We start from the raw sequence: 25,112 nt of genomic DNA on the forward strand, positions 1-25,112 counted from the left end.
TGACTGAATAAATAATTACGAGAAATTACCAAGTTGCTAACAATCAGGACAGGGTGGGGGGACACAAAGGCATATGGGGCAAAATTAGCTATGAGGTTTTAACATGTGTTTATGTTCATATGTGGGCTTCAACCTGATCATGCTAAAGTTTGAAAAGTATTGCCTTTTTCAACCAGTCCTACTAGTTCTTCAAAGAGCTGAGAGACTGAATATATAAACAATGGAGAGACGATAGATGAAAATAGAACTTTGATTCACAACCTCTTCAGCAATCTGTCCAGGCAGATAAAACACAATTTCTGCAGCAATTGGGTTATAAGGGTCAGAACTTGGTCAGTGACTTCCAACTTCCCTCACATTTGCCCCCTCTCCCAACTCAGAACCAATTGGAGAAAGCTAATTAGGTAATCAAACCAATGATATAAGATGCCCTGCGTCTAGTTAGCCCAAATCCAAATTTTCCATGCCAACAGCCTCCAATTAGAGCAGACTGAAGCTTCCTTATTTTCACTAGAAAGCTTTCCCACTCTCCTGCCTGCCTTTGGGTCTCTGACAAATGGAAGTGATGGTGACTTACTTCTTTGCTTTAACTATCCCTGAGTAGATTTGTTTGCTTCCATTTGGGTGGTCTTCATTTATTTTCACAGATCAAAGTGGGGGACACTGTTTTAGAATTTTGAGCCTACCCTCTCCAAGTGGATGGGCCTTCCTTCACGTGCCTCACTGAAACCTCTTCCTAAGATGCCCCACGGAGGAGGCAGGCCCAATGACAAAAGGGTGACTGACACCTGCATCAAGCCCAATAGACTTGACCCCTTGCCAATGTCATAGTCCCACTTGAGTGAGACTTTCAGATCTGAGCATCGATCTGAAAAGAAGGATGGAATCTTGAACTTAATTACCTTTGTAATTGAAATGACTGAAAAATTCACAATATTGATTGAATTTACCTGGAAATGAGGATTTTGTTTTATTTTTTTTTCATCAGGTGGGATGTGGGTTCAAGGAAGAAATCAAGTTCTTTAAAATAAAGTTGCATTTGGCCCACACAAATACTCAAGTCCATGCTAACTTGAGTTGTATTGTCCAGAATTTTGGATAAGAGTGCAATATGCTTTTTTAGGGGGTGGAGCTTTGCATGAAGTTCAGGTAAGAGGAGCCCAATAGAGATGAGAAAGACTTTGCTACAGGAATCAGGGCATAACCAAGACTGAGAAAGAACATTTCTTATGAAGGCTGAATGTTTAATGAAAAGCAATCAAACAACATGAAAAAAGAATTTTAAAAAAATACCATTTCTTTCTACTACCTAAAGCACATTTCTTAACAATAGATATTGGGTCCTTTATTGAATTCACTGTTTCCCTAAAACGATGCTTGTAAGATTGTTTTTTCCTCCCCTCTAGAAAAAATGCAGCAGAATTAGCACAAAGTAATTAACAGGTTTAGTTAGAAGTTAAAAACTGAGATGCACATGAAATTAAAATTAGGGTGCATTAATTGGTAAAATGTGCTATATTTTGTGTGCTCCTTAACTGTTACTCAATGTGTCAGCACTGACAATCCAACACTTTGTGAGGTTTAGAAACACAGAAAAGAAAAGGTTGACTCTCAAGGGAGTAGAATGAGCAGGAGCTGAGTGGGGTGTGATGTCCTGGGAGGCCTGAATAAGGAACCATCACTGAAATCTTTCAACCTCCACAAACGTTTTCCTCGGAGGCTATTGCTGAACAGAAGAGACCACTATGGGTAACACGAGGGTAAATGTTGGCACTCAGGAGCCTGGAATCCCAATGTCCATTCAAGTACACTCCTGAGACTTAAGTGTTCAGGAGAGAATCTAGGCTTGTAAGAGAATTCTATAGAAGAGGAGCCCTTCTGTGTGACAGTTTGCACCACCTTATTTTTTAAAATAAAAAACTAGCTTCTCAACGATTATATGTGCTACCTTGTTCAGAAATGGCATGAGTGCTTTCATATCCTGCCATGCTCCAGCAAAATTGTTAGGGGAAAGCAAGAGGATTTGCAATCCCTGGAGAAACTGCAGTTCATAGACAAACCCAGGAGTCCCCTCCCCTCAATCCTCCTGCTTTCTACCCAACCTTTTTATTCATCTTTTCTTCTTTCCCAGGAGGAGTAGAAGGTATTCTGAGGCTCCTACACTTACATATTGCAGTGCAGTTGTTCTTAATACATATTTAACACAATTTTCTTGATTGGCATGCCATTTCAGATCAGAAAATTTAAATTACTTAAAGGTTTGAAATCCTCACACATCTTTTTTTTTTTTTCATTATTTGATATGGGTAGTCATGCACCCAGGCCTAAATCACTGTAACATTATGGGGAAAAAATGTATCTTCCGCTTTAAAAATAAGATTACTGACTATAGATCTTCTCATCTGAAAGACAGTATCTTGGAATAGAATCAGCAAAGATAGAGAAGAGATTTTATTAAAATGCTACCTCTAATTTCAGCTGTATGATCTTGGGGCAGTTATTTAACTTCTCTGAAAGTTAAATATTTTTAACCAATATTCTTCATTGGTGAAATGTGATGGTGTAAGGGAGAAGAAAGATACTGCATGTAAAGCAATAAGCACATTGCCCAACAAAACAGCTCTCTTCCTTTTTTTCCCCTCTGGGTGAATTATGCAGGTAGAACTATGATTCAATCAAACCTTTCCAATGCATTGTCATGAAAATAAAAAGGTCTTGCCCAAGAACTCCAAAAGACTGGACTGTAACACCAACATGATGCTGTGTTCAAATTCATACTGACCTTCTGAATCTCAGAATCTTCAGTATTAAAATGGAGATGATGATCACCTTTTGGATTTGACACAATTAATCAAGAGAATAATGCATGTGAAAGTACTAAAACAAAGAGTCTATATACCATGCACTCAGCAGGCTCAGATAATGATGAAGTACCAACATTTCCTCAGTCGGAGAGTGTCCAGTTTAGAGGAAGAAGCATTAATCCTTAAAACATTTATAAGGACACTGGAATGTTGAGTCAATAATAATTTCTTTCATAGGAACATCATTCAGCAAAAAACAGTGGTATAAGGAAAGTGGGGTAGTGTGCAATTTTTACAAATCAAAATATTTTTCCCAGTTATTCAGGGTTACCTGATAATTCCTAATAGCATACAGTGGAAACGGAAATGGGGGTAGAATTTCATATATCCTAAGTTCTGAATATTTTAGAGATATGTGTCCCACAGTGTTACAATTTTACAGGTCACATCTCTGCATCTTAAGGCAAACTTGGAACTCAAAAGAAAAAAAATAAAAATAAATAAATAAATAAATAAAAAAATAAATAAATAAATAAATCTATCTATCTATCTATATATCAAGAATAGAAAGGGAGAGGGGAAAGGGTGGAGAGGGGACCACAGGCGAAGAGGAAACACAGCACAGCATCCCACCTGGGTACTTCCTGTTTGATGCTGATTCTAGGATCTCACAAGACAACTGATGCCAGCTGCCTGTCTCTGGTTCTAGTTTATGCTATGAGGATTTTAGAGAGGGGCAGTTCTTGTGAAAGAGTTTTCTCTCTGGATTCTTTTACTTTAAACTACTGGTTGAATAATTACCATTGACTTTGGGGAAAATATGCATTTCTATTATTCATTCCATTCATATTTATTGAATGCCTACCATGTACCAGCAACTGTTCTAGGATCCAAGGAAGTATTTATGAGTTAAAGATACAAACACATGCCCTCAGAGAGTTTACAATTTCAAAATCGTCTTTTCAAAATGGAGTGGAGATTAAACCATTTGTTTTTTAAAATCATGGTAGAGTGCAACAGTTGTCAACCTTTTTGATCTCAGGACCTCTTTTTGATCTTAAAATTTGTTGACAAGTGCAAATAACTTTTGTTTTATGTAGGTTATATCTGTTTGTATTTACCATATTCAAAATTTAAACTAAAAATCTTTTTGATATTTATCAATATAAATTTACTAATTTATTTATTTATTGATGCCCAAAATAATACTTTATGAAATATAACTATATTTTCTCAAACAAAAAATATGAGAAGGGGGACATGATTTTACATTTTTGCCAATTTATTTTCTGCTTTAATCGAATAGCTGGATTTTCGTACCTGCTTCTTTATTCAATTTGGGATATTGATATCAATATCATTTGGTCTCTGGAAAGTATATTTGTGAGAGAATGAGGCAGAAAAAGGCAAGGCCTTAGTATTATCATGAAAATAGTTTTGACCTCATGGACCCCCTGAAAGAATATCGGAGACTTGAGGTGGGTCCCTGAACTACACTTTGAGTACCACTTACAGAGTGGGAAAGTACATGTTGGGGAGACCTGAATTCTAATCTTGTGATTTATTTCACTGCTCTCAGCCTCTGATTCCTCCACTGGAATGAGTCCTTTGGATTCAATGATGACCAAGACAAGTCCAAGACATTCACTACTGTTTGCTTTGAACTGGTGGTTTAATATTTTAATGGAACAAGACTTTGTTTCTTTCTTTTTCTTTGACTTTCCCCTCATTCCAATCTTTCTAAGTCTGGCACTCAATGAACTAGGATAAAGGAAGGGAGCCCTATGATACTCAAAGCTGACAAATCTTCAGATTCATAGCAACATAAAGTTCAGGGCTCTTTGGGGATCACCTTAACAATAGGATGACTTGGTATTGACTTTCAGATACATTGTCTCAATATGGACATGGTAGGGCAGCCTTTATTTTTTTTCCTTTTCCTCATCTACATAATCTCATCCATTTGATCTTAATCACCTTCAGCTACATCCTGAAAAATGTTGATGACTGACAACAGAAGCTTAAGGCATAAGTGGTGGGCTTTGGCAGAGGGAAATAAGGAGGAAAGTAATTTAGAGATATCTAGGACACCTAAAGGAGGAAGGCAGAAAGGGGTTCCCAGAGAAGTGGCCCCCACCTGGAAATGGGCAGCTCCACGAGTTCTGAAACGGGCAGCTCCAGGAGTTCAGCTCCCATTCCCCCATCCCTGTTTGCTCTACAGAAGCCAGCAAAACTAGGTGACTAAAGCAGTGGCTTTCAAACTTGAATGTATGTCCGAATTGCCCAAAGGGCTGATAAAGAATACTTCCAAGCCCATCGCCAGAATTTCTCACTCAGCGGGTCTGGGGTAGGGACTGAGAATTTGCATTCCTAACAAGTCTTCAAGTGGTACAGTCACCCCCACTGCTTGTTTATGAACCATGCTTTGAGAACCATCAGAAGAAGGCAACTTATAGAAGATGAACTGAAAGTAAAGGCCCAGTGTTTTTGGACTCTGAGTACCTCCTTAATCAGTTTACACAACTACACTCCCCACTCACACAACATGAAGGTGTCACTATGAAGGATAAAGTAAGAGGATCGCATCATTCATATCTTGCTGGCATAGCTATTCTAAAGGGGTATTCCACAAGAAGCAAACTACATATAACATTTAAAAAAACTTATTTGCTGTTTTGCTTTCCCTTAGTCAGGAGTAGAGAGTTTCCTAAAGTGCTGGCAGAGGTTACCATGCGACTAATGTCTTAATCTGAACAATTTTATTTCAATCATTAGAGCTTAGATGTAAAATATTAAGAATCAATACAGGATTTCAGTTCATGATTTAGGTTCCCGACTTTATGAATATCCTACAATTGTCTTGGGCAGGTGGAGCCCATAACCTTTCCAGACTGAGTTGGGCTTCAGTTCTTGGTGACCTTTCATCAAGTATAAACCCAATATCAGAGACAATGGATATCTATTGAGTACCAACTTTGTGCCAGAATAGAAAAGTGAGCAAAAAATGTCTTGCCTCATGCCTCATGCCTCTCCCATTTTAGTGAAGGAGAATAATTATGTTTCTGAAAGGATCAAGTCTATCTTTTCATTTTACATGCAAGAAAACTAAGGCCCAGAGAAAATAAATGGTTTTCTTATAGACCCAAACAAGTAGCAATGGTGTCCTGACACCCTTATGTGAGAGACGAAATAAAAAAGGAAGATTTATTTCTAGCCAAGGCAACACATCACAGCAGAAAAAACACTGGTATCTAGGTTTTCACAGGGGCTCTCTGCCAAGGTCAGACCTGGCAAGGAAGTTGCAAATCCTTACCCTGACACTCAAGACACTCCATGCATGGTCTTGTCCAGGGCTGGTCTTTGTTGCCACAACAGGCCAAACTTGTTTCCATCTGTGGGTCTTTCGTAACCCCTCAACCCAGAGTACCACTCATTTATATAATCACATGCCCATATCTTTTCTTCATTCATAGAGGTGTTTGTGAGATGCATTCTGGGAGGTGTCCCCTCACTCTGATACCTGCAGGTGCTGCCTGTATCCCCAGCCTGTCCTGAGAACCTGGCTGACTGCTCCCTTCCAAGGCATCCCCCTGCAGGGAAATTTGTTCTCTGGTCCTGATTGGCTTCCCTTCTTTTCCTGTCTCACGTTCATACTCTCTCACTATGTGTTTTGGGCAACCCAAACTTCAAAAGAAAAGGTCATACTGTAACGTGACCCACATGACTGTTTGCTTTTCCATAGCACTTGTTCTTATCTGAAATGACCTTATCCACTAATTTGTTTATCATCTGCAGTACCACCCCAACTGGCCCTCCAGTTCCCCCCCAATCTTGCCAATGCCACCACACACTGGATAGAATGCAAATACCATCATTACAGTGAGCTTGCTCTCCTATTTATTGCAGTATTTCCTGAACTTAGAACAGTACCTAGCAAATAGTAAGTTCTTGATGCATTTTCTGTTTGTTGAGTAAATTAAATGAGCAAATGAAGATGCTGAATATCAGAAATTGTCCAATACATCTATGAATAGGGCTCTTGTCTAGCTAATCATGCCCAGTTACTAAATCAGAGGCAGTGATGTTTCATTTCCATTGAGATGCCATCACTTCTTCTTCTTTCCATTTTTGTAACCTATCCTTGATCAATCACTGTTTGTTAAGCATGCTACATTGCATACTCAAAAGTTAACAAAGGTATTTGAAAATCATTCCAGACTTTGAGGCCAAGAAATTCATTATCCTTTTCAATCGATATTTATGAGGCATATTGAAGACATCCTAAAATATCCTTCGGCTTCCATCGCATTTCCCTTGCATAACCACGTAAATTTATTAAAAGAACTCCTAGTTCATTTCTGCTTAACACTGACCTTCAAGTGTTTGATTAAATAAGCTGGGGAATAAGAATAAATCACATTGACTTGTTCAGTCATTTATATTACAAAGTGTTACAAAGAACAACATTAAGTTAAAAACAAACAAACAAACAGGGAAGTACAAATAGCTTTCAAAGAGATGAAGAGGGAAAGTCAAGGGGAAACAGGTTAGTTCCCAAGCTACAGGAGCCATGCTCAGAGATGCTCACCTAGAATAAAGAGTACAGAAACCTCCTTCTCTCAAGACCATTTTCCTTCTGATTAAAAGACTTTGTCAAAGCACAAATCAAGCAAGTCCTGTTTATAATGAAGGTGACATTTCAAAAAGTGACACAGGAATTATATTTTGGTTAACAATTGTTTTAATTAAAAAAATCCACTCAGCATAAATGGCATTTGTAACACAGTTTTTTGTCCCACTAAAAAGGCAACATAGGAAGCTACGGTGATGGAGAATATGATGGTTTAAAGCCGTATGCACCCTAGAAAACCATGTTCTTAAAATTAATCCATTACTGTGGGTGTAGAGCCATTGTAAGTGGGATCTTTTGATTAGTAGTATCTTAAAAGGTGACCCACCTCAATCAGGGTGGTGCTTAACCCATGACTGGAGTCCTTTATAAGAGAAAGAAGTTCAGACAAAGAAAACGTCATGGATGCAAGAAGCTGAAGGGAAAGAAACCAAGAAAGAGAGGGAGAGAATGGCAGATTTTCCATGTGACAGCGGAGTACACTGGCAGCTGGTCTTCCAGGAAAAAGTATTGCCTGATAATGTCTTGATTTGGGCATTTTCCTTAGCCTTGAAATAATAAGCTTGTAAGATAATTAATCCACAGTGTAAAAGCCAACCCCTTTCTGGCACACTGCTTTTAGCAGCCTCGCAGACTAAAACAGGGTGAGAATGAGAATGCTATTCCCGGCAATGCTGCATCTCCCCAAAAGACTATAGCTGTCCTGAATGTATAGATTTTTTTCTATTTTATGTACCACCTCTTTCCCACATGCCCAGCGCCTAGAAGAAGACCTGGTACACAGTAGGAGCTGAACAAATACTTTGTTGGAAGAAAGAAAGCATAATTATTTCTTTTCATTCTCATTTACAACATGTTCAGACCAATGTAGTCTGCATTTTGCTTATGCCTCAGAGCAGTGAGGGGTAGTAAGATTGTGTGCCACTTCCTACGCGCCTTATCGCTTCTCCAGCAACAGAATATGCAATGGATTGTTATGTTTTATGATAAAAAGTGAACACTGTGCAGTGCCAGTCAGGGTTTGGAGCCAGCCACTTTCCTTTTTAAGCCTCATTTTCCTTATACGTAAAATGGGTCTGTGTAATTTCTTCATAGTACCCTCAGGCATTTAAATAGAGCTGTGCATGTTAAAAGCATCTGTCCAGCATTTGGGACAGAGTATATACTCAGTGAAATGTTCATTACCCTCCCATTTCATAGATGAAAAAATTCTGGTTCAAAAGGTTTAAATCACTTTCCCCAGTATCATCCCACTGGGAACTGGGGAAACAGAACAGAGATTTCATGAAACAGGAAGTCAGGTCTGTGACCACAGAACCCATGTATTTTCTTTGTGCTCTGCTCCACTGCTTCTTGCACAAGAAGGCAGTAATTCAGGCATAAACTTCTCATTCTTTCACTCTGATTCCTGTCACTGGCACATAGCAGCAACTTCCATCAAAGTCCCCACTTCTTAAACTGTTTCTGATTCTGGTAATGATGATAAATCTACAGTAGTTTTCACTCGTGGGGAATTTCTCCCACTTGCCTGTGTAGGTAGACACCTGCCTTTGGTTGTTTTAAAGGCAAAATATTTGGGAGCAGATTTCTTCATGTTAGACATTCAAATCATGTTTGTTTGTTACAGGTTTTTCTTGGGGTAAATCAATATATCAAAGGCTAAGATAATGTAACCAGTGTTAAAACAGAAATGCTAATTAGACCATTGTGAATGTTTAAAGCTGCTTTATACATCTCTGACTTGGAGACTTCTTACACCACCCCCTACTGATACTTCATACTGTATTGAGTTATATAAAGTGCTAATTTGATTTTTTTTTTGGGAAAACCTTTTGATCTTTTGAGAACAGTACCCCAGGTTGAGAATTCCAACTTGTATTGTGTTTTCTTTATCCCAGCTTGCCCTTTACCATTAACTGAAGAGTTGGTTGCCTGAAGCCAGCTAGTTAGCTGGCTTGTCCTGACATTAGAATATTATTGAATCTTCTGAGAAGTGCACAGTATTTCTCTCTGAAAACCCTGCTAGGAATGTATGGCCTGGGCATGAGGACACCCCAGGTGGACTTAGATTACGAATCATCCTTTGGCATGAAAGTCCTGAATTCTTTAAGCTGGCAAGGACATGAGGGGCTGAAAAGTACTGAGGGAATGCTCCAGATTGGAGGAGAATAAAGAGGCATGGCAGTTGAAGGCAAGGCATGTTGCTGGATAGGATCCTGAACAAAAAAGGTAGAATAAATATTTCTGGGATGGTTAGATGTAAATGGAGCCACTGAATTGGATGGTATTCTTGCTAAGTGTTGATTTCTTGATTCAGAGAGATGTGTAGTGTTTATTTGAATGTCTTTGTTCATGTGGGTTGTTACTGCAGTGATGGGAGTGATATTTGCAGCTTACTCAATGATTCAAAAAATGATAATAAATATATACTGAGTGAGAAAGAGAGGGAGATTGAGAAAGAGAGAGAGAGAGAGAGAATGGAACTTGTACATCTGTGGACATTTTGGGAATCTGGATGGAGTGAAGACAGAATGGGAGTTCTTTTGTAGTTTTGGCAGCTTTTCTATGAGTTCGAAAATATTTCAAAATAAATAAGTGAAAATTTATGAGAGAGTTTTGCTACACCTGCTTCAGAATCTTTCATGAAAAGTACTTATCAGGGTGCCTAAAAGTATCAAGAGCAGGAACTTATAAGAATCTTATAAGAATAGCCTGTATCAGTGTACCTTGTACATACCCTTGCTAATAGATGTTTGTACATTTGGCATAACTGGATTTGCAACCTGCTTTTGTAATTTACCACCCAACAGCAAGGTTGTGAGAGAAAGACCTGCAAGTTCCACCTATCTGATATCATCAGAGGTTTCCTATATTTACCCAAATTCTCATAATTATTGAATTAGGGCCAAAGTTTTACCATCTTGGAAACTTCACATCTCATCTGTAAACCAAGAGGTAAAATTAGATGAATGTTAAGCCTGTTAACCATTTGTTCCAATTTGCTGGGAATGGTTCAGTTTTTACTTTTGTCCTGGCTAATTATTAAATTTATCCCCCTTTCTCTCTCATAGGTGTCCTGGCTTGGAAGATGAATTTATGTAGTCTCACTGCTTCCAGGGAATCTTCTAGCTCTGACTTCCTAGATGTTTCAGCTCGAAGGATATGAGCTAGGATTCAGCAGGCCAATGCAAGTGAAATGCAGAAGATGCTATATGGGTCTATAGATATGCAGTATATGCAGGTGCATAGGATATCAGAAAAGAGATTTTCACAAATGTCAAAAATAATCCTATAATTAGGGAAGGAAATTCTTTTAATTGCCTCATTGGTAATTATTACCTGACACTAAGATTTTCTTGCTTGGATGATAGCTGGAGGTGAAGCAGAAGGAACATGTAGTTAAGATATTCCTATTTTTAAAAAGCGTTTCTAGATTTTTCCTATTTATAATCAGATCATCCCTATCTCCTGATACACACAACTTTAATACTTTATTTTGAAATATCCTGAATTTAACAAAAGTTATTAATTTATTCAACAAATTTGTATTGATTATTGCCTTTAGGCCAGGAAATAAAAAATATCAAGGCATCTTAGTGAGACAATTGGAACACAGGGACAGTGTCTTTCATCATTCCGTATCTCATATTCCTAAGGGGTCTGCTTTATTGGGTCCTTTTGGGACTCAGTTTCTCACATTATTTCTATTTCCCAGGCCATAATTATACTCCACCTTTTCTTATTTTCTCTTCTGCTTAAGACTCCAAGGGTAAGAGATTCAACCATCCTCTCGCTAGATTCATCAATCCCCTTGATCTTCCATTATCCTAATCGATGCCACCCATTTTGAGTGGTAATAAAATAATCTTACTACAACTTGTTCTGGTTCTACCCCAAAACATGGGTTATGTGACTTCAGATAAACCCTCAGGACATTTTAGTATCCTTTCCTGCTATTGAGCCATTCACCCTCAAAGAAACTAATGAACACATACCCTATCCTACTTTACTGAGTAGATTGAGGCCATTGGTCTCCTCTTTTCAATTCAGACTATCTGTGTCATTATCCATACTTACCTACCTCCTTCCTGACTTGGAGGAAAAATTGCCTTTCCTCTTTCCCAACCTTCTGTACAATCTTTCTCTTAACCAAACCCCTCCAATCCCATAAAAACTAATGTGGACCCTCAAAATGAGACTACAATTGTTTTGAGGTCCCCCAAAATGACCTACTTCCAAATTCGATAACTTTTCTAAGTTTGCTTTCACCATCACCATAGAGATTTAAAAATGGGCCATCTTATTCTTAAAATTATTTCTTCTGTTATCTTCTATACACTGTTTCTTCCTCTTTGTCTTCCCACCCACACCCCCATCCCTGCCAGGCTCCCAATCCTGTTTCCTTATGATAGGCTCCTCCAGGCTTCATCCTCTGCCTACTCCTCCATCAGTGTGATCCCACCTCCTGTCCTGAGCTCAAGCACATCCTCCATGCAGTGCTCAGTATCATCGGTTAACATGGAACACAATACAAGCTCTGTGAAGCATCACAACCTTTGGCCTTGACCACCTCTAGGCAATGGGGGCAGAAACCACCATGAATATGAAGCACTTCTTGACTCAGGCATCTGTCTCCTGCTGGCAGCATCAGTTGGCAAAGCTACCAGCAAGAGCCAAATGTACAAAAAGCACCCGTAGGAAGATAACATAAATCAGAATTCCCTGGCCAGCAACAACAGTATCACTGATGGAGTTCGGGGAATCTCATGAATCTTTTAATATTGAATAACTAAGGGATTTGAGGCACTCAGGAAAGAGTTGGGGTAGATCTCACCAAGCATACATTTTAAGAACACATGGCCAGGTTCACCATTCTTGCTTCCTATATTATATATATCATTGCTGCTCTCTGCTGGTCAAAAGCATTATTCTTTTCAATTACATTTAGCAAAGATGTGGATTGGGTCATAGAGGGAAAATATAGTGCCAGTCTTTAACTGGCTTCATGGGCTGCAATGCATGTTCTTATTCAGCAAAACATGCTCACAACAGTCTGCTGGACAACTGAAGTAAATGTAAGTAATTCCCATTTCTGTAGATTTTTAGTTAAGAAAGCATAGGGCTGTATATTACAGCAAACATTAAGCCACTTTATTTTAATCCAGCCATTTCTATTAACTATCATGTTCATAATTTTTGCAGGTATGTTGACAAGTTCCATTGAGAATTATCACCTTGCTACACTGAAAAATCCTAAAAAAGTTTTCTGAATCCTAAAAGAAAGGTCAAATTTAGTTCCATATATTTGGAATTAATTGCACTGAGAATTTATTTTTTTGAAAGGAGATCAGTGGTAGCTTGTGACTATTCATATTATCTGCATACTATGTTACTCAAAGAATACTACAGTGAGGCTGAACTTGGGCTGGAAATCCTAAAACATCTGGTTATAATCAGAGCTCTGCCACTTTCTGGCCCATATTACCTTGAGTTGGCTACTGAATGTCTTTGAGCTCAACTTGACTAGTCTGTCAAATGGGTGGACTAATAACACCTACCTCATATTGTTATTGTAACTATTACTTGAAATATCACATAGAACATGCTTAACAGTGCTTGTTACACAGTAATGGTAAATAAACCATAACTGTCGTCATTAATATTATCATCCAGCCTGGGTAGCAGAATTTATTACATTTCCCAAAACAAAGCTATTTTGCTACAGGGTTAAAATATACTCTGTAGATATCTGGAGAAAGTTGTTTATAGAGCAGGGTCTTAGCTCTGACACAAACTGTGTAATTTAAAGTAATGTTTCACATTTTCTGAGCCTCGAAAATGTTTCCGGACACTTGCTTTGCCCTAAGGTCTCACCATATCTCTGCTTTAATTTTATTTACAACTGTTTAATGGCCTATGGTACAAAGTGTTTTGTTTTCTGACCTTCTGTTCCCTATCTAATGACTTGCCTGCAGAACAAACAACCACTGGAGAAAGCTAGTAATCTTGTGGGGAAATTAGCAAAGAGTCATTTTTAGAAGGAATAATGAAAGCAGCAAAGTACACAGACCTTAGCAATGCATTCTTCTTTTCCAATATTATTTCCTTGGGATGTGGTTTGTTCATGTTTATTAGTTCAGCAAATAGGGATTAGGTTGTCACTGGTTTTGTAATCTATAAATTAGAGTGTACTTAGTTTTGAGGAAACAGGCCATATGTTAGAGACAACCACAACGTCTCAAATGATTCTTCTCTCTTCCATTCCTCCTTTAGAGTGTATCCTGGAAGCCTAGGTTGATAAAATTCTCTTGGGATCCAGCTCAGAGATCTGGGTATCTAAGGGAAATACTAGGGAGTCATCATCCAATCAGAACCAACTCATTGGTTCAGTCCAGTCCAGGGCTGGTGCTGGAATATTTTAGCAATACACATTCTATATAGAATACAGAATTCAGTTAAACTCCTGAGACCTGATATTACTTGGAGATAAGGGTTGTTTCAAGCCGAACTATTAATTTGGAAATATGTGTCTTTAATCGTCATTCTCCCTTTTCTTTTAGAACTTTCTCTATTTGTTGGTAAGTGTCTTCTTTCTCCAACAACACATCTCATACCTTCATACCACTGATGCTATACAAATTCAGCTGTTTCCATGCTTTACCTGAGGCTGCCTTTTTTAATCTGAAAGCTGTGAACTTCTAGACTCTGAAAACCGAGTTCTGTGATGCATCTCTTTGATGACCCCCACTGAGGTAATTAATTAATTGGGTTAACACCACCTCTTTCTGTCCTACCACTTGGTGAAATATTTTCAACGACAGGGATCAGGGTAGGCTATGCCAAAGGATCAAGTGGCTGACTTGGACTCTAATGGCAGAGAAGACCTCAGAGTCCCTTCAGAATGCTGGTATCTGACCAGGTACTGATGCACTAGGAAAGCTGCCTCAGTCGCAAAGAAAATCACAGTATCCTCATTGTGCAGGTTTGAAAGGATGTATGCCCCCTAGAAAAGCCATGTTTTAATCAACATCCCATTTCATAAAGGTAGAATAATTCCCTATTCAATACTGTATGTTTGAAACTGTAATCAGATCATCTTCTTGGATGATATGATTTAGTCAAGAGTGGTTGTTAACCAGGATTAGGTGGTGACATGTCTCCACCTATTTGAGTGGGTCTTGATTGGTTTATTGGAGTCCTATAAAAGAGGAAACATTTTGGAGAGTGAGAGATTCAGAGAGAGCAGAACGACATAGCCATGAGATGCAGAGTCCACCAGCCAGTGACCTTTCGAGATGAAGTAGGAAAATGCCTTCTGGGGAGCTTCATGAAACAGGAAGCCAGGAAAAGAAGCTAGCAGATGATGCCATGTTTGCCATGTACCCTTCCAGATAAGAGAGGAACCCTGACCGTGTTCACCATGTGCCTTTCCAGATGAGAGAGAAACCCTAACTGTGTTTGCCATGTGCCCTTCCTCTTGAGAAAAAAACCCTGAACTTCATCGGCCTTCTTGAACCAAGGTATCTTTCCCCGGATGCCTTAAATTGGAGATTTCTATAAACTTATTTTAATTAGGGCATTTTCTCAGCTTTAGAACTGTAATCTCGCAACTCATTACATTCCTCTTTTTAAAAGCCATTCTGTTTCTGGTATATTGCATTCTGGCAGCTAGCAAACTAGAACACTCATCAAGAAAAAAATGCTTTCAGTCAAAACAGCAGTAGCAACATTCTCAAAGATGGTAAATATGTGAAACATTTAAATCCCCATTAGTGACATCTCTCAAGTCCCAATAGTTGTTCCTTCAAGGCTTTTTAATCCTGGGAGCTGGAATGGAGTCCTTCTTTGCCCCTCCATTTTTCCTCCCTTTCTTTCATTTTTTCCCCTAATTGTAAGAAGGTAGTATAATGAATCTGTAGTCCAAAGAGAGAAGTGGACTTTGTCTCTGCTTCTGGGAATTCCTGAGTGATAGCTGTGCCTATGTTGCAAACGGTGGGCCTTGAATTCTTGCTAATGAGATGATTCATGGGGGGCCCTAGATAGTTTGTACTAGGCAGATGACTCAGCATGGTAGCTGGCCATGCAAGAAGGACCAACGATGTGATTAGAGGGTTGGGGCTTTGAACCATTCACTGTCATCAGAACTCTGACTTGCCTGGAAGGGAGGGGAGCTAGAGATTGAGTCCATTAATCATGCCTATGTAATGAAATCCTAATTAAAACTCTCGGTACCAAAGCTCAAATGAGCTTCCATGGTAGGTGGATTCTTTGAGTATAGTCATATGTTGGTGTGTTGGGAGGGTGATGTCCTGATTTCCCTGGTAGAGGACAATGGAATAATCTTTTACTGGAATGCGTACTTCAATAATTTAAAAATATGTCAATGTATAATAAATGAATTTTTTTTTTTTGGTTTCCTAAAGCTGCCAGAATGCAATATACCAGAAATTGCATTTATAAAGGGGATTTATTAAGTTAAAAGTTACAATTCTAAGGCTGTGAAAATGTCCAAATTAAGGCACCAACAAGAGGACACCTTATTGGATTTGTCTGTCACATGGGAAGGTACATGGCAATGTCTATTGGCCCTCATGGGATAGTTTCAAAATGACTCTCTCAGTTCCTGTGGTCCTTCTGGCTTCTGCTGGTAGGGACAGGGTTGTTTTCTTTCTACATCTTCAAATTTCTATGTCTGGTTTCACCTCTCTGTATCGGCTCTGAGCTCTTGCTCTCTCTGTGAGCTCTTTTAAACAGTTCTGGTCACCTAATTGAGATTCACCTTGAATGGATGAGGTCACATTTCCATGGTAACAACCCAATCAAAAGAATCCACCACAATAAGTCTGCACCCACAAGATTGGATTAAAAGAGCAAGGCTTTTCTAGGGTACATAATAGTTTTAAACCAACACAAAGATTCAAGTGAATCTGCATTGATTTGACAAGAAAATCTGTTTTACAGCATTAAAAAAATACAAATGGGCTAAAACTCTGTGGCATGTGGGTCTTTGTAGAGTGCTTCAAGACCAAAGAACAACAGAAAAAAAAAAAAAAAGCTGCCAGGAGAAGACTATCTCCAATGATCTCCAACTTGCTGCTTCAGAAATACAATTTCCAATGAGTGTTTCTAAGCCCCTGCTGCCTCCTGGGTGTATTAGCTGGAGGTTAATGACAAAGAGATGAGTTCAGAGGTGAGGGACTTCCTTCTTGCCCATCTCCTAGCCTTGCTTTCCCACCAGATCCCTTTTTGTCATGCTTTCTAAGCAACAGCTTGACACAAATGGCACGAGTACACTCTTGGGAAATACTCTGCAGTTATGGAGAAAACGATAATAATTCCAATGCCACTTATGATTTGAAGATGAAAGGATTAAGTCATGAACATTATGGATGATGTAAAATGTTTGGGTGTTGAAAACTATAAATGGAGATTATATCTATGAATAAGAAAGAAGCATTTATAGAAGAGCAGACAGATTTGGAGTCTTGGAGTTGTTTAACATCTAAGGGTATCTCTATTTCCACTCTGGTATACAGCCTTGCAGTGTAAAATGGAGCTCAACTTTTACCCTAATCTATTACCCCTTCCCTTTATCTTTAGACCATTCTCAATGCAAACATTTTTGTAACTGAGAAATCTGGATTTAAAGGGTGATTTTGATTACTGAGTCATTATACAGTTATTCCTTTCTGCTTTCTGATATATTGGAGGAAATACGGAAATTTCTGAAATCTCTAAATTGTAACCCAGCTACCTTGATCTCTGATAATGATTGCATAGCCTTTATCTTCTGCCTCTGTGTTTGTAAAAACCTTGTGACTAGCCTTTATTTATACCCAGTTATCCAGTTTTTCAACTTTAGAGACTTGTAATCACTAAAGATAGCCCCTAATTTTACTGATGAAGGGTTTTAGGTACGCCCAGAGCTAACCTACCCCAAATCCAAAGTTATCTTGATGACCGAGATTGGATCTACCAAAGTAAATTCACTGTCAGGTGGGCAGTAGCTTAGACTTTAACCTACAAGTCATCTGGACCTCATTCCGCCATTTTCTTTCATATGTTCTTTCTCTAAGCATGTACTCAATCTGCTCATGCTCAATAATCAGATCACCTCTAATTATATCATCTGGAGCTTCTGTGCTCATTATCCTAAACCCTGCACATCTTTTCTCTAGTAAAACTATTCAAATTACTGCAGTTCAGGGAGACAGAGTTTGGGCCGCTAGGCCATCTGCTCTCCTACTAAGCACCTAGTAATAAACTCTTTTCTCTCTTTATAATTCTAGTCTCAGGAATTGCTTATTCAGCAAATCTGGCAAAAGAATCCATGGCCTTTGCCGGGTAACAATTTGGCAACCAAAAAGAGACAAATGCCTGAATCTCTGAAGCCCCAGCAAAGCAAGTAAGCCAGGTGACTGAGGCTTTTGCGGCATGGACTGAATTTAGTCTAGAGGCTCGGCAACGAGGGTTTCTTAGTTTGGCTGGCACTCGAGAGACTTTCAGCACCTTAGGAAACCTTCAAAGAGAGAAAATGTCTTTAGTTCCATAGTCTGGACATCTGACTGGGTAAAAGTGAATTGGGGGCTAAAAATGGGTGGTTTGAGTCTATTAGAAATAATTAAGTATCTGACATACATGCATAAATTGGCCCTTCTGAAGTAAAAGAGGAAAAAGAAGAAAAACTCTCTGAGCAGCAAAATTCAAAAAACCCTAGTTTTGTAATTACTGTAAACAAACCTGGACATTAGAAAGAAACCACCCCTCAAATTTCCTTAAAGCAGCAGAAAACTCCCAAAGGGCTGCTTCTGGAAAAAGCAAAGACCTTTTCCAATGATCCTGGTCACAGCTTTTAGTAAAATAAATCCAATAATTAGAAATAGTTAAAGAAGGGCAGAGAAACTCTCAAAATTCCATGGCCCTCAAATCCAAACTCAACAAGCCTGACATCTTTCTGTCTGTGTAACCTATCTCTGCCCTAGAACCCAGCCACCTAAAGCAGTTATGGGCGAGGGGAGGCACAGAAAACCATGGCAAGGTGTAGTTTAGAATTCTTTTTTACTGGGCTTGGAGATTAGAAATGGTAAGCATAAAAATGCTATACAGTAGGCTATGTTTATTTATATTACCTTTTTCCAATACCTTTGCAGTGGTAATTAGTAATCAGATCATCATTAATATATAAATAGCCTTGAGATAGGAGTAACAATAAAATCTAATTATCAAACTTCAATAAATAAAATGAAAGATCTTTGAGAGTTATTTTGAAACTTTGAAAAATTTAAGCTTGGGACAAATTAAACAATTGCGATATATTTTCCAGAACTTGATAGCCAATGTACTTTAAAAATTGTTTTTATTTTAAGATATTACAAAAACAAAGAGATTTTTTTCAACCTCTGATAAAAGTAATTTTGTGATAAATTTTGAGTTAAACCAATGCAATTTCATTCTGCTTGGGTGTGTTCTCCCTCAATCTATATAAGTTTACTGATAAAATAAGCTAGTATTATAGATAAATTCTCAATATTCCTCTTAAAATAGCCTAACTTGATATGTCAAGTTACACAAACTGAGCAATGTACTAGGTAATAATAAAACATACAAAGTATAATAAAATATAAAATATGTTAATGCTTCAAATATACTCTATTTAAGAAAGTCATTAAGTTTAGTAAGAAATATAAATAATTTTTTTTTAATAAGCTTGATTACTTGGATTTCAAAGAATCTCGCTTTTTGTCACTTGGCCATTTATAGGACATATATAGGAGAATTACCTCAGTATATAGGGGAATTTGAATTTGTAGTGGCTTTGTTAATGTCAATCAGAATATTTCTGCTGGTAAATGCTGTCATAAATAGAGAAAACCTAATTCTTGGCTTCCAAGAGTTTATGTTTGAGTTAGAAAATTTTGTACAAGGACATAGTATAACACAGGAATAAGGACGGAACAAAAGTGCTGGAAAATTTTTAAAAGCAGACGGATAAAGAACAACCTAAGAAGACCTCATGGAAGAGATGACACTTGTAAGACCTCCAAATAAGAAAGTGAGTAAATAGAGCTCTGAACTAGTTTTTAGAAGCCATAACTTAATTTTATAAACTAATATATTCCTGATATTATTTAGCAGTTGGAAATAATGTTATTGAAAATGTGAGTTTTTTTCTGGATATAAATCCCATAAATATAAAAAAGCTGATGATATTTCAAACTTGGGGCCTTTCTGACCTTTGAATTTAGTGCTGAATTGAGTGTTGAATAAGAGATTTTGGGCATACTGTAAAGTAATCACTTGTGTGTTCTGAGTATAAAGTATATAAGTACCTGGCTGTGTTCCAAACCCAAGCATAAATTTCTACCTTCTTTCATTGTTACGGAGTATCTCTATCTCTTCTCCCCTTCAGGAATACTGTTATTGGAAGGAAGTGTGCAGGTACAAAAGCTTTGTGGATTTTGTTTGTTATATTTATTGTTTACTCTACGATCTGGAAGAATGCAGAGAGTTGTAAAAAAGCAGTTTATGAAAGTGAATTCTGTCATAGTGCTGACCAAAATCTAATAATTCTGTTTATCATATATTTCAAAAAAAAGGAAAGCCTTTGTGTCAAGCCAGACCTTCATACAAAACTAAAGTTTAATTTTCTCCCTGTTAAAATTACATGGATTGTTAGTCTGCTCTTAATGTAAAGTTCTTTTTTTTTTTTAAGTTTGTCTTAATCATCTGAGTACTCTGTGGTTGAAACAAAGATCTTATACCAGAATAATACCCTTGCCAATATCCTTTATTTCAGAAGACAAGTCTTCTTACCGTTAAGGAAAAAACTATTGCAAATAATTTGTTCATTCACCTTGTGAAGGAAGGTGCTGAAATAGTTTAACCTATTGCATAGGAGGTGTCTGGGGAGTATTACAGTGGTTAAAAGGGATTTCCTATCCTGTTGCTGGCTAAATTTAGAGCAGTAAAACAATATTAGATTGTATAACATTCCTAAAAACCTGACAATGTTCTCACTATCCATATTATATCCCGATACTGATCTATATGATGTAAGCAATGGTATATTAGTCATGGTTTTAGTTATTCTGAAAAAGCTACAAATCATAGAAACAGCCAAATTGCCAGTTGTACTGCTTTGTTCTAATACTTCTCTAAAAGTATATATGGTGAGCTATAGGTTGCTCCAGCTATAACAAGGAAAAGTGTTAAAAGAAAGGCAGGACAAATATATATATATATATATTTATTATATTCAATCTATTTATTAGCATAACTCTCATAAATGTGTAAAGTGAAACAGAACAAAACCTTTGCTGTGGTTTCTTAATATAAAACAACTGTCTAATGTTTTGATTTCTGAAGGTAGCTTCATTTAAAAATGCTTCTGAAAAATTAAAGCTTAGATGTAAGCTTTCACTGTTATCTTTAAATTCTGACATGCTTTGCTCTTTATATAACCCAGTAGTTCCCTGGAACCTTAAGTATCTGAGACTCAAATTTTGTTCTCCAGCTGTGAAAGTCAGCGTTAAGTCCACAGAGCAACTGTTAAAAGAAAAACAAAACTGAAAATGAGCAAACTTTGATTAAAGATGTGATGAAACTGATCTGGTTAAAACTAAGGTAAATGATATTTTCTGTATTTTAAAACTTTAACTTTTGTGTGAGATAAAAAGAAAAGTGTTTATTTTGTCCAAAATTTACACTAATTTAATCTCTAGTTACTTAAACAACCTAATTCAGCTTTATTTTATATAAGACCAAGAATAAGGAACATAATCTTAATGTTCTGTACAAGTTAATGTTATACAGTGATGCATTTCAGAGTATTTTGAGCAGAAAATGAAATGTTTATAAAGTCCCTTGAGGGACTGAGAAAAATAGAACTATTAAGCTTCCCTACCAGGGGAATTCCTGACATTTTCTTAAGCAAGAGGGGCTCCCAATTTAATAAGCCAAGACCTCAATTTTGAGACTTGCCCTTATGAAACTTATTTCTGTAATACAAAATTGAACCTACTTAGGATCAGTGCCTAAGAATAATCTCCAGAAAATCTCTGCTGTTGCTCAAATGTCATCTCTCTCTAAGCCAAACTCTGAGCTTCCCCCCTATATGGGACATAATTTCCAAGGTGTAAGCCTGGCACTGGCAGCGTGAACCATAACTGGCCCTAGCATAACTGGCCCTGGTTCTATGAGACAAAATTTCCAAGGATTAGCCTGATTCTGGCATTGTGGATTCACTGACCAAAAGCTGGAAAAAGAGATAGAATTTAAATGGCTAAGAGACTTCAAATTGAGTCAAGAGGACATTCCAGAGGTTACTCTTATGCAAGTTTCAGCCAGATATTGAAAACTACCATAATATAGCAAACCTCAACCAAAAGCGTTCCTGGAAACCCTGAAAGATATTCTGTGCAATATACAATTTTACTTACTAAGTTTATTTTTCAGAGATTTGAAACCTCCAGATTGCCCCAATGACAAAGAAGCACTGAAACCCAGAAATACTGGACTCTCCAAGAATAACAGTTGACTTCATTGGTTCATCCTTTAATAGCAACACCCTTTCTCAGCTTTGCAGCAGTTAGAAAATTGTCTCCCAGATAGCCATCAAAATTCAAAGATAATTATCAAATGAGAGGGAGAAATTGTAACCAAGAAATCAGGACTTAAGGGATGATTTTTATTACTGAATCATTATACAGTTATTCCTTTTTACTTTCTGGTAATGTTTATTAGTGAAGAGTCTTGGATCCACCCAGAACTAACCCACCCCAAGTCCAAAGTTATCTCGATGACTGAGACAGCATCTAATAAAAGTGGGCCCACTTGACATGTGTAGTAGCTTGGACTTTAACCTACAAGTACCTATACCCCATTCTGCTCTTTTCTTTCATACATTCTGTGACTAAGCATGTATTCAATCTCCTCATGCTTAATAATCAGATCACCTCTAATTATATCATCTAGGGTCACTGTGCCTCATTATCCTACACACCCTGCCCATCTTTTCTCTAATAAAACTATCCAACTTAAAGACAGATTTTGGGCCTCTAAGCCATCTACTCTCCTACTATGCACTTAGTAAAAACTCTCTTCTCTCTTTGAAACCCTGGTATATCAAGGATCAGTTATTGAGCTCATCAGGCAAAGAATCCATGGCCTTTGTCTGAGAACATTTTCCTACTCACTTAAGTTTGACAACATGGAACTTCTTGTTCTTTAATTTCTTTGTCTCCTTATATCCAGTTGATTATCAAATACTGTGAATTCAACATCTACCGACTCATTACTCCCTCTGTTTCTGCTACTTTCATTTTTATTCCTTCTCACACAAACAGAAGTGCAAACCTGGCCAGATCCAAGTGTAGGGAACCTGACACTTATACTAGTTGGAGGACTATTTTTAGGAAAAATAAAGAAAACTTACAAATGCCAAATTAGGCACAAAAATAGATACTTATTTCAAATGAGTCTCGGTGATTCACGCCCCCCTGCCTTTATTTTCTGAGATATTTGTAGACAATTTGCCAGGAATGCTGATATAAAAATAATTTCTGATTATAATCTGGCTTCGCTCCTGACCCTTCAACTCCCTTCAACTACAGCTTCCACAGATGCCATGCAAATGAGGAGCCATACAAATGAGGGGTCATGCAAATGAGGGGCCCTGAAAATAAGGGGTCCTGTAAATGAGGGGCCATGTAGATGAGGGACTCAGAAGCCTAAACTTCTACAGTTTCAAGGTAAAACTGTTAGGAGTCCAAGTGTCAATTCCTTTCTCTTTTCTTAGCAAAGCCTCAAATTATGAGGTGAGATATCCAAAAATTATTCAGAGCTAGAAGGGCTAGTATTATAAACTTGAGAGATTTTAGAAAATCAGATTCTTGAACCAAGCAGCCTCCTGGACAAAATCTTCAGGGTAGATGAAAAGATAAAGTTGGTCCACATATTAAGAATTTGAAAAAAAACACTGCTCTGGTACAACTGCTTGGAAAGTGACCTTATATTTTGTCTCCAAGGTCCAAAGCATTCAAAGGGCAGCAGACCCCTCTATCACCTCCCGCCCAGTGAAGCCTGATAATAGGGAGTGCAGAAGCCATAGAAAATACAGGTGAGAAAGGCTATGATTAAAATCTGAAATTGAAGCAGCTCGTTTTCTCTCTCTGCAGTTACTATGTGGGTCTGATTCAAGTGAAGCAATGAGCCTGATGAGGATGATCACAGCACAGATAAAAGTCTGCTACTCAGAGGAGATGAGCAAAGGAATGTCAAGTAATAGAGGAGTCAGACAGGGTCAGGAAAGAAGTATCTCTAATAGTCACACCTGACCACAGACTTCATTAAACTTTTAGCTAGAAGAGATGGTGCGTAGACAGCAGGGTCACACCACAAATACATCTGAAGATAACTTGCAAAATCATGACATATCATTATGCTTAAGTTTTATTGTTTAATTCAGTAAATGCACTTTATTGTAAGTATGAATTCTATCTTCCCAGTGATACATTTATGTTACAAAATTCAACATTAAAATAGGTGTTTCAGACATTGTGGCAAAGAAAATACCCTAAAAGTATGCACAGATACTGAGGATCCAGATTCTATTGGGCAGAATGGAAAGTTCAGCTACCATCATGCTGTTTGCATTCCTACTGCATATGTCTGCCCTGAATGAGATGCAGGTTAGAGGGTGTTCTGTCCTTCTAAAATAGTGAGAACGAATATTCCTTTCCCTTCTCTTCACAGTCATACAGTCCATCGAGTAACAACCCATAGAGCCCTCTGCAAATATGTTGTCAGAGGTGTGTGTGCTTACACATGGCAAGTCTCTGGGAAATACAGTAGAAAAACATTGGCTGTGAAAAGAATGTTCTTCCTTCTGGAAACTAATATAATAAGATATAAAAGCATAGCTGGATCAAAACTATTTTTGTGTGCCAAACAAGGTGAGACCTGATTTAATACACAGCACAGTGAAAATTATTGTCAATATTTTTGTTCATTGGCATAATGAAAGCACATGCCACTGTTTCTTGTGGTCATTGGGCATTATAGCTGTGTTCGCGTCTATGGACTGTGCAGTCTGTCACACTACTCTCTGTCCTGGGAGTGGGAATGGAAGAGTTAAAGGTGCCTGTGCCCTCTGGTTTCTGGTTGGAATTAGTCCATGACATACCCTGGCCTGAGGTGAGAGGGAGGACGCCTTAATTTTCCAGGCTGCTAAGACAAATGCCAAACAATGGGTTGGCTTAAAACAGTAATTTATTGGCTCAGGGTTCAGAGGGGTCAGTAGCCTTTTGGCTGCCTGGCAATCCTTGGGTTCCTTTGCTTTCCTATCACAGGGCAGTGATCCCTCCTTTCTTGCCCAGGTTCCAGATCTCTCAGGGGCCTTTTCTCTGTCAAACCTTCAGAAATAGGATTAAGAACCATCCTGACTCACTTGGGCTCAATTTAACTAAACATAACTTCAAAAGGTCCTATTTGCAATGGATTCACACCCACAGGAGTGGGACTAAGATTAAGAATTATTGTTTCCCCTTGGGCGTATAATTCTCAGACAGGAAGAAGGAGGTGGGGGCCTTTACAATCTCTCCTTGTGGCTTCACTAGTTGGGTGCAGCTGAGAAGACTGTTTGCTTTCTCTTGATCAAGCTGCCAGCCTTACTCCTCCCG

At 38.0% G+C, this 25,112-nt stretch overlaps 1 long non-coding RNA gene across 1 annotated transcript; it reads left to right on the forward strand.

Moving 5' to 3' along the window:
- Nucleotides 1-13,910: 13,910 nt before the first annotated feature.
- Nucleotides 13,911-23,631, forward strand: LOC143663503 (uncharacterized). The gene is made up of 3 exons (XR_013165972.1): nt 13,911-14,186; nt 20,948-21,057; nt 23,460-23,631. It is a non-coding gene; the product is annotated as an uncharacterized LOC143663503 (long non-coding RNA).
- Nucleotides 23,632-25,112: the final 1,481 nt, after the last annotated feature.

The sequence above is a fragment of the Tamandua tetradactyla genome, chromosome 19 (genome assembly GCF_023851605.1).
Source record: "Tamandua tetradactyla isolate mTamTet1 chromosome 19, mTamTet1.pri, whole genome shotgun sequence".
Taxonomy (NCBI): domain Eukaryota; kingdom Metazoa; phylum Chordata; class Mammalia; order Pilosa; family Myrmecophagidae; genus Tamandua; species Tamandua tetradactyla.